The following is an 11,613-nucleotide window of genomic DNA, read 5'->3' as shown; positions in this document are numbered from 1 at the left end:
ATATATTGGCTCAGTAGTGACTTAGGCCCGAGGGCCGCAGGCCTCGAGGGCAAGTGCACTACTTAGCCAATATATCCAATGTGCGCACGAGTGAACTGTGTAACAACTGATTTGTTGCATTCCTTGTGCATTCCTTTCCATATGCACCAGACGCATGAAAAACGTTTTCTGCCTACCACTGAATCTGTTTAACAGTGTTATACTATAAAAGGGACCGTTTCAGGTTACTGGGTGGAGGGTGGGCTTTAAGTAATTTCAGATACTATGCCAGTATCTAGATATTGGCACAGTTCAGGCTTGACCTGTGCCATATGGCAGATATTAGCACAGTGTTTCCTTTGATCTGCCCACTCAAAATGCAACAATACACTATATAAACCCTCCAAATTACAGGCAACACGATATATATACGATATGAAAATTAAATGTGTTGACACGATTATAGGGCATATGCAACAATTAAGCTATAGTGTATATACTTTAAATTCTTGGTTAATGGAGCGTTGTTTTTCCCACAGAATGATGTCTCTGACATTGTAATAGTTGTACCATGGATATGTGTGTATTGGATTTGTACTACCGAGGGCAGTTCTATGTATTCCCCGAGGGCGCAGTGTGGAGATAATTATAACAAGTAGCATAATAATAATTATTGTCAGGAGTACATTAAGAGGTAGTTCCCTTCAATGTATAGGCTGGAAGCCTTTACTGTTGTTTTTTTGTACTCTATTTGATACACACTACTTCAGTATAATTATACTTAGTGCTGATCACATAATCTCCAGCCAATCAGCTTATCTGAAAGCAGTCAGGTGACCATGGATTAAATAACTTAATCCATACTTAAGTGTGCTTTAAGTTGGTTAAGTGTGCTTTAAGTAGGTTTGTTAATGCACACTTTTTATCAAACAACCATAATACAAGTGAATCTGAATGTCATCATAATTATAATAATAATACAAGCAGATTGAATACGTACACAGCAAAGCTGAAAAGTATTAGAAAGTTGAATGTTATCGTTTCGACTTGTTTCATGTGTAGTAAGTGTACCGAATTGCTGACTTGACCATAGCATCGCTTTTTCGTCTGGAGAAATAGACTCAGCTTGCTTCGAAGATGTACGTACCTGTACCTAAGCCAGATCCATATAATCGTTTCATCAAAGGTGCTTCGAATATCATAGCGTTCCAAAAGAGCAAACCAGATACTCATTGCCATATAGTTTGCGCACAAAGTTTCCCATCCAGTAAGCCAGATCAGCTGGAGGCATATCCAGTAGTGGGATCGGGACTGCACTGTTGGTCAGCAGGAGAAATAAGTCGAGAACATGCCCAGTCAGTCCAGATAGCTTTAGATAGTATCTCCTTCTCCTTTGCATCAGTTACTCGATCTACAAACCTACTAAAACTTGCTATTACGCCTAGCTAGCTAGCTAGCCACCAGCAACTGATTTAAAATGTAGCTAGATCTAGCTGCCACGAGGCTAGAGCTCACGTGACAGCACTAAATCCTTTAGAACACACCTAGCCAAGTCACGTGTTTTAATCTGGTGCACTCGGATGGCCTCTCGGTTACGTAATGCACTCGGCTGCGCCTCGAGCACCACGTTAACCTCGAGGCCATCCTCGGCACTCAGATTAAAACACTTAATCTTGGCTAGGTGTGTTCTAAATAATACTAAGAAAGCTTCAAGGAGATGCATAGTATACTGAGGAAACTCAGAAACATACGTAAGAGGGAGGTATTTTCCCGGCATTTCGCGGACACAATATTTAGGCGAGACACGGATGCTTATTGAGGGTAGACTGCATTCACGTATACTGAGACTGAACACTTCCGTTTCCAATCCCTCTCTTCCTTATCTATGTTCAAATTAAGTGCATGTGTCGGCAGTTACAGTGCATCGATAGAGAGTAGAATACCAAAAATGTGTGAGTAGTTGTACTTAAATGTATGTTTTGATTGGAACATTTCTGAGAAAATCTGCTGATACCATTGTGTAGATCGAATAAGCTACTACCCGGTATATCCAAAAGTGTTTCCATGACAACATAAGGTGGTGGGTTTGTGGTGATTAATAAAACAGTAAACAATGGGTAATCGATTAGGGATAGAAAAGGCCAGCAGTTTCCGGCTAAGGTGTTGGGACTTTTCACAACATCTAGACATTGTTTGGCTAATCTTATGAAAGGTTCGATGTTGCTTATTAATATCTACACATACAGTGCTCAAAATTCATAGTTTTTAGTGCCGTTTCGGTTAGGGAGAGATTTGAAGAAGATTACGGCTAGGTCCAAAGATTACACAGAGTAAGCTTGAATAAATAATTATTTAACTTCTGATGTGAAAAATTTGTCCAGAAATAATTATTTTAGTTCCAGAGATAATTGATGTTACATAAATTTTTTTACGATCACTCCCATATCACCTAAAATTATTTTCCACTACAACAACTTTTGGGGAAATATTTTTGAATAATGTTGTAGCTTATTCTTTTACCTATACAATGGTATAACCACAATTTCTTAGAAATGTTCCAATTAATCTTGAGATACATTTAATTAAGTACAACTAGATCTACTCACGTATTCTACTCTCTAGACCACAGATGCACTGTATACCATTACAATGTCGTGAGTAAAGTGTCTGCAAGGTACACTTTGCAATTGCTGCATCTATTGATTCTCAATTGGGTGCCAGCTCTAATAATAATAATAGTAAGTCTAATATAAAAACATTTGCAATGTGAACGTTGCTAAGATTGCCAGGAAAAGAAAAGCGCGAAAAAGCGAAGAAACAAGAAATTCGGCGAGCGCATAACTCCAATCCGTTACGTCATTCACATATTAAAATGTACCTGTTACTCGTGTGAAAAACCCAGGGACTGCAGGTTCACTGCATCTTCCTTCCATTCTTGACTCACTAATTGGAGTCACAGTGAAGGTGAATATATCACAGACAGTGTGGTTAGGGTATCCAAAATTAAACTGTGCTTGATTTGTTTGCCCATGCATATAGAGGCGGAAGTGCAACCATCTCATTGGTGCCCAGAGCAGTAAGCGAGATGTCCACACGATAGGCAACATTATTCAGAGTGAAGTTATTCGTCACAGGGACAACAAGGTGGGTTTCACTATTCACCACTTCAATAGATACACACTCTGAGAAAAAAGGCCTCATTAAATTAAGGCAACCGTGTCTATAGGTGTACTCTCTACAAATACTTATATACAACTCACCAGCTATCAATGTTGCATTCCTTGAGAACACTACACTACTCACTGAAGCTGTGAGACACTGAATTTAATGACACTGTTGTTGAACTGTAAACTGGCTGGGATGGTCAGCACTGAGGGACGACCTGAAATACCTCCAGCTACTCTGATTTCAGATGAACTGTTAGGGCTTGTAGACTCAATGCCATCCACAAACCAAGGGTGAGCTAGTGCTCCAGGAGACAGGCACTCAAACTCAAACTCTGCCAATAATCCCTCAGCTCGTACCACTGACTCAGGCTCAATTGTAAACTGTTGGGCTGTGTACATATAATTATATATAATTATACACGATAGACTATAATTATACACTATAGACTAGAAGGTATTAGGCAGACAGAAAGTGCCTATATACTGTACATCATGATCACTACCTTAGATTGGGGTAAATATAGTCTTCTTATTAAGTGTAAAAATGATAATTATAAACAAATTTCTGTGTTACTTTCAGTTGTCCATTTAGGCACAATAGTTGATATTGTACGATCTAACTACATCTATCGTCTTTCTTCTAATTGCAGCGACACAATTGTGGTTTTACAGTGCATGGCGCACACAAATAGCTAGTTTGGCACTTATACTTATTGGAGTGGTGCTAGTGTAATTAGACGTTAGAATGTAGAGTGATAGTAGCCGTGCAACAAGGCTTTAATGAGTCAAATATAATTTAGGGATTATTGATTTTAGGCCGCTTTATTTCTTTCTAATAATTACATATTATATAAGCCCCAGCAAAATATAATTCCATTGCCGCTCAATTGGTGGCGCGCTTCTTAGGGTGGTATATACTGTAATTAGAAGAAAGACGGTATTGTAACGTATCTATATACACTGGCCACAAATTGTGAGCCATTATCGCATAGCGGGAAAATTTTGCTGGTGTAAATTTTCGCTATAATTTTGGCCCTAGAGACCTCAGCAGAAATTAATGTTCATGGGTTCTAATATTCGCGTTTCAATCCAGGAAACCCATGCATGCACCCACCAAGAGCTTTGCATGTGAAATACCGGTGCGTGGGAGATAAGTCTCCCAGTTTATTTTCGCGTTAACTTATTTGCCTTGAAAAACGGGAAATTTTTGCACCCCATGAAAATTTCCTGCTATACGGTACCGTAAATCCTCGATTTAAGGCGACCCTCTAAATAAGCGACACTTGGACATTTCGCCCATTATAGCACCATATTATATAAATGTTTGTGTACATTAAAACTTTACTTTTGCAAAAACGTAAAAGTGTCGCTTTAAATCGAGTTTTTACGGTACTATCATTTCAGCCACAATCTCTGAATAATTATGGTAACATTACAAAATGCAAACACAAGGTGATGTTGGGACCTAATTTCAGAATAGCAAAATAATGCCTAGAGACCATGCATAGCTAACTTACCTTTTACAGCTACAGTGAATGTCCCTGCAATTGCAAGCAGAAGGAATGTCAAACTAGTGTAATCATCCATCAAAGTATACTAGTACTAGGTGTGCATGCCAATTAAGCTAGTATATAGATCTAGTAGAAAATACAGTCTAGTAATAGTATGACTGTATAGACTCTAGTACAGCTACAATGCAGTCACCTATATAAACAATGATTATGGTGTAGGGAGTCACTGGTAAAGATCAAAATAATATACGACACTATAACTTTCATTTTTCAAATCGATACATTGTACACAATCATATAACTGTGTCTGAGGGGGGGTGAATAGTGCCAAAATGTAGAGGTGGCGGTGTTTAGTTGGTAGTGGCGGCTTAACCTCGAAAGTGGCAGCAGCTTAGCCTATAGTTGGTGGCACCAGCTTAGCCTCGAATATGTTAAGGTGGCTGTTAATAAGATAAGGTTGAAATCACTTGCCATATTGACCTTTATAGCTAATTAAACTCTTGCCTAGTTTGTATAGTGTCAAGTGCCAAAATTTACTTTGTACAGTTCACAAATGTGACTTACATTGTACAGATAAAATAATGTTATATACAAACCTGCCATGGATGCATACAAGAGTAAATACAGCATATAAGCAGTAATAGTGCATTGACACGTACACCTTTTACAGACTATATAGCCATTATTATACATAGTGGAGCCTGGGTGCCTGGGAATAAGTTAAAGCACTCTGTGCATGCATGCACACAAAATATAATCAGTATCTAAACACTGAATGCACAACCAAGTTTACACTATTATTATGTAATAGTTATTACATGGCTATGAGTGCCACAAGCTGTTTATTGGCCCGCAGAGGAGGTACGACACTTGGTTAAGCTCACGTGGCTGCAATTAATTTTGTTGCTGGCTAGTAGCTAGAATTGTACAAGTATAGATTTGTTGTATAAGAATCAAGGTTCAGATGTGCCAACATCTGAGTGATCCTATATCCTGAATGCAGGCACGGAACTTATTAAACACTCTAAAACAGAACTACACTAAAACAATAATAGGTTGAAAAGCTATTTCACATCAGCATAAGCCCAACAATCAACCAGTTAGTAAGAATCAAGGCTCAGATGTTGGCAGTGATTCCTGAATGCAGGCACGAAACTTATTAAACACTCTGAAACAGAACTACACTAATATCTCAACAGGGTGTCATACAGGATTTTGAAGTAGAGGGGAAATGAGAAAAGTAACCAGAAAGGTTTGCTAAAAAAAGGTCAACTATTATTTCAATACCCAGCTATGAACACTCAGTCATACAACTAGCACTTAAAAGGGGGGAGGGGGTATTGGAGCTAGGGGAGATATCCCTCCTTCCCCCTGTATGACACCTTGCTCAAACTCTAAGTGGTGGTTGGTTGAAAAGCTATTTCACATCAGCATAAGCCCAAAAATCAACCAGCCTGATCTTAGAAACGTCAAGTCACGGTATTTCTTGAAAGATACACGCCAAACCAATCCACTATCAAAGTACACAGTCTTGAATGATTTCATCACAAGTTAATGATATTCGTAATCCTTTTGGCTGGTCATGTGACCGTGTCGTACTCCTCTGATTGGCCCGGTAGTAGATTGTGGTCAAGGGCCTTGAGGCCCAAGATCAGTATAATAATTTGGTAGTTTTGTTCTGTTTTTGGTGGAACATTCAAACTCTTTGCTCCCCCCCCCCCCTCCCCTTCTCCACTGCTCTAATTAACATCTACAGAGAAAGCACAGATCTCTTTTTAGGCGCCAAGACCCTGCTTTCTCAAGAGGGCACCACACAAGGAGATCCTTTGGCAATGCCCTTCTATATAACCCCCCAAAAAAACCCTGATCGACAGATTGACACTGCTGCAGGTAAAATTTCTGACCTGAAGAAATGGTGGGGACAACTTGGCATAACTGGGTCCACCTTTTGGCTACTTTGTTAACCCCAAGAAAACTTGGCTAATCACTAAAGATGGCTCCCTCTCCACTGCCTCTCAGATATTTGGGGATTTAATTTGAGGTCAACATCACCACATGAAGAAGACTAGTGCTAGGTTCCCTGATCGATTGGCAAGCAGGAGTTCATATCTGATTTCGTCACAGGAAAAGTATCACACTGGATAACGGAAATTGAAAAACTGTCGGAAATCGCAGACAGCCAACCACATGCAGCCTATGGTGCTATCACTTACGGCCTTGCAAGTAAATGGTCTTACCTTTCAAAAACTATACCAGGCATTGACCAACTACTGCTTCCCCTGGAGAATTCTATTCGAACTACCTTGCTGCCAAAACTAATAGGCAGAGAGGCACCCAACGATCTTGAGAGGAGTCTATTTGCCCTCCTTGCTCGCCTAGGAGGTTTAAACATAGGAAATCCTGCGTCGTTGGCAAAAGATCAATATAAAGTATCACAACAGGTGACAAAACCCCGTGTTGACTTAATAGCATAGCAAAACAAAAACTACCCATACGAAGTCCTCGTACACCAAATCAACACAAAGAACAAAGAAGAATTAAGACGTACAGGATGCGAAGTGGCCAATGATGTACGAGAGTCCCTCACATCACCAATGCAATTAGCAACAGACCTTGCAAGAAAAAAAGGCGCTTCCAGCTGGCTCACTGCGTTATACCGCTAGAAGAGCACGGCTTTGCACTCCATACAGCTCTTCAGTGTGGCTGGTCCCCATCGCAGATCCCCTCAAACTGTGTCTGTGGCCACTCGTTTTCAGTGCAACATTCCATGCCCTCTCCTGCCCTAGAGGAGGATTCCCCTCAATAAAGCACAATGAGCTGAGAGATATCACAGCATCGCAGAAACCTCCCATGGAGTTGGCACTACAACCCATAACAAGTGAAACATTCAACAGAACCACCGCAAACCGACTGAATGGTGCCCGTCTATAGATGTAGTGGCCAATGACTTTTGGGGAAGTTTTGACGTTAGGGTTTTTAACCCGTTTGATCCCTCGAATAGACGCTCCTCACTATATCTGCATCTTATCGCCATCAGGAGAATTTAAAAAAAGAGGCACTACGAACAGCGTATAAGAGAAGCCAGCAGCTGCAGCTTTCTACAAACACCTAGCTAGCATGCTCTCGGACAAATGGAAGCAACCTTACAGTACCACCATTGGCTGGCTAAGATGTAGAATATCTTTCTCACTACTCAGATCCTCTATCTCGTGTGTCTGAGAGGCGCCAGATCTTCGAAGTCACCCTTCAACGGCCATCTAGCTGCGTCGGTGGATCTCACAATTGCGGACTCCAACCTCTCTGCCTGAACGCAACTATTGTGTATATACATAATTATAATTTATAGCCTGTATTAGACTATACCTTACTTTTATTTCAGCCTCTGCCACTCCAATACATACATGTAAAAATTAAAAAATTAAAGTTTTTGGTGGTTGGAATTACAATACCGTATAGCGTGTAATTTTCGTGGGGCAAAATATTCGTGGTTTTCGTGGTTGGAGGTCTGACCACGAATATTTTACTCACGAATGAAGCGACTTGCCTAACCTTTACCTGCAGTGCAAGCTGCAACCACGAAAATATTACCCACGAAATGTCTCAATATTGCTGAACCACGAATATTTTGTCCCCCGAAAATTACCCGCTATACGGTAACTGCATCGAAACCATGCATATGCTGTCTAGTAAATTTCCCACAGGAACCATAGTGTGTCACTAAAGACTCGCTATATAACCTTCACCAAAAGGTCAACTTTCTGTATGCCATCAGAGGAGGTACGACACCGTGTGTCAAAGGTAGTTTTTTAGACACACAATCTTTAGGTCAAAGTTCAATTGCGTGTTACCTGCCAAACTTAAACACAAGCACTGGGCTATTTTTAGCTGCCAAGAGTCTGATTCGTGCACTGTTTGATCTAGGTTATAGCTATTAGCTTAATCAACCATCGTTTCAGCTTCAACATCTTCAGGAGGGAGGCCTGGAGTTGCTATGAGTATCACTTTGTTTCATGTGCTATTGAACTTTGACCCAGATATAATAAGGAATGTGGGTCTTTAAGACACGCGGATGTCGTACCTCCTTTGGTATGCCATATACAGAACTGACCATGCACAGTGCAATATGCATGCCATAATTATATGCCTTTCATCTCAGAGGTCAAAAGGCAACAAAACAAAGCTATATGCCTGGAGAATAGGAGGATTGAATTATGGTATATTGCCCAGCACTTGTAATAAAAGACATGTGTTTTGAGGAATTTTAGTGAATTCGATAAGTATATTTTTAGGTTTTCTTCCCACAACTACCATAGATAGAACAGGAAAGGGATTGGAAACGACCAGGCCGCCCTGTGTCAACGGGTGAAACACTCTGCGTTATGATTTCGCGCTCACGAATATTTTAGTTTTTACCGTACTCAGGTTGTATTTCAACTGTTTCTAGCTCTCCTATCCCACTAGCGATCACTCAGGGGTACTTTAGAGAAGTAAGTTTACACCACTGACAAGCTCTAAGTCCGTTGTCTTTACTCTGTTTTTACTTTTTGTTGAGTTTTGTTTGAATTACTCCATGTCAACTTTTCTATTTCCCTGCTGTGAAGCCGAAACAGCAAAGGACCAGAGGAGGTCCGACAAGGTCAAAAGGTCACAACTAATGACAGATCTGGCTTGCATGCCATGCATATTTGTACTTTGAATCGTGCGCCAAATAGAATAGATCATTATTTACACCAAGATGGATCCTTATCCGTAGAGCTGTTGGACTGCCTGTTGAATGAGGACATGGCATCAGAAGTGCGTCTTTCAACAATTAATAAAGTGCAAGATAGTTGTGTAAGCTTTCAGAGCATTTATTTAATATATCTAGCTACATAGTACATGTATTTGTATTTATTATAAAATACCTATAAACCGGCTGCCTTTTTTGTCTACTTGCAGGTCCACAAATTACTGAAACAGATTCCCCTAAACATATGAATGAATCAGGTGGCTGATTGATCGTTGTTATAATTGGAAATTCATGTACAATGCAAGGAGGAACGCAAACACAACATACTTGATGCGCCACTCTAGTGATGACGAAAATTGTGCATGGTAGTTCTGAAGACAGTGATTACAAGGGCTCTACATGTAATAGTCAGTGGTGGAAGAGAATGGGACCATGGAGGGCCAACAAACAGTTACGTTGATTCAAGAGCTGAGTATAATTGTATGAGATCAAAAAGAAATGGAAGACAGTTGGCTATGTTGTTATTGAAATACCGTATAGCGGGTAATTTTCGTGGGGCAAAATATTCGTGGTTTTTGTGGTTGGAGGTCTGACCACGAATATTTACCCACGAATGTAGCGACCTTGCCTACCTTTACCTACATACAATCCAAGCAGCAATCACGAAAATATTACCCACGAAATGTCTCAATATTGCTGAACCACAAATATTTTGTCCCCTGAAAATTACCCGCTATACGGTACTAGACCATGAATCAAGGAGTGGGTAATGATCGACCATGATTGTTATTAAAAACGATAGATGCCAAAAGTTCAAGCTAAGATTAATGGATGCATCAGTATAGCCTCCTTCGCAGCCTCTCCTTTTTCTGTTCTTTGTCACCTGGTCACACAGGTAAGAATTGGAGGAACAAAGAAAGAAAGAACGAACCATCCAAGAAAAAGGAGAGCCTGCCCCGCTAAGTCTGGTGATCTGCTACTGACGTAGCCAAATTTAATTGAGCGTGGGCAATAGTAAACCGCAATATTTGTCCTCACACACACACAGTGACACAGTACTTGGAGGGTATTTACCAGGAACTAGAAGTGTGTTAAGCTAGCTAGCTACAGAACAGTATGTAGACTTTTACTAAAAGTTAGCTCTACAAGACTGTATCTGATAATAGCCCTTGGACCTGGGCAAAGAAGGAACCTATCCCAGATCCTGGACAACTCACAGGAATACTTCTGACATGACAATATTGAAAAATCCTACAGATCCCTTCATGTCATCAGAAGGAATATGTTTTTAATTAGTCCAAGTCATATAAAGAAGAAGCTATAGATTGCCCTGGTAAAATCACACTATCCAAATTAGAAGGGCAAGGGCAACCAATTTTATCCTCGGATAATTACAGCAGAACTACAGCAGAACTACAGACTACAAGACTCGCCTTATCAAACTCAATATGCTCCCACTCTCTGTATTGTTTGAGCTTCAAGACCTCACATTCGATTAACGTTCCTAGTCGAGTGTCTCAAATTACAGCAGACAATGTAGACCTGAGTGCTTATCTTTCAGGTATTATTTCCGCATCCACTATAGAGCTGGTTCTACTGCCATAAAGTTTCCAAAAGGAGCAGAACCTCTAAAACTACTACAATAGGATTGCACGACTATGGAATCGACTGGACCCTATCGATCTAACATCATCAATACAATCTATTACATGTATCGAACTAAGGGAACATTCGACATTAGTGCTTGTGCCTCGATCTGTGGAAACTGTCTCATGCACACAAATTAGTCTCACTCTGTCAGTACTCACGAGGTCACAACAACCTTGCAACATTGTCATGTCATTCTGACAAATGCACTGTATCTATAAATGTATCTAGACTAGACTACTGCTCAATAACAATAATAATAATAATAACTCAAGCCTCAGAGGATAGGCTCAAGGATAGATCTTTAGTCTTTACTATGCTAGGTAAGCCATGTCGACGTCTGTCGGCTACAGCTTTTATAAGTGAGTTTCCAAAAGGAGCAGAACATCAAAAACTACTACAATAGGATTGCACGACTATGGAATCGACTGGATCCTATCGATCTAACATCATCAATACTCATCCTTGAGCAGCTGTAGCAGTCTACACAGACACACACACACACACACACACTATCGCTTGCGCATGCGCACCGAGGCATAATAAAATCAGCAAATCCAACTGCATGAAAAAATAGTAC

At 40.3% G+C, this 11,613-nt stretch overlaps 1 protein-coding gene and 1 long non-coding RNA gene across 1 annotated transcript; one reads left to right on the top strand and one right to left on the bottom strand.

Moving 5' to 3' along the window:
• Positions 1-11,613, top strand: part of LOC135339659 (uncharacterized) — a 120,737-nt gene that overhangs the window by 6,822 nt on the left and 102,302 nt on the right.
• Positions 884-4,690, bottom strand: LOC135340395 (uncharacterized). Its single transcript, XR_010396341.1, has 3 exons — positions 4,664-4,690; positions 3,240-3,535; positions 884-3,161 (listed from the first exon to the last, which is right to left on the bottom strand). It is a non-coding gene; the product is annotated as an uncharacterized LOC135340395 (long non-coding RNA).

The sequence above is a fragment of the Halichondria panicea genome, chromosome 1 (genome assembly GCF_963675165.1).
Source record: "Halichondria panicea chromosome 1, odHalPani1.1, whole genome shotgun sequence".
Lineage (NCBI taxonomy): Eukaryota > Metazoa > Porifera > Demospongiae > Suberitida > Halichondriidae > Halichondria > Halichondria panicea.
Note: the sequence above shows the minus strand (reverse complement) of the source record. Positions and strands in the feature narration are given on the sequence as shown.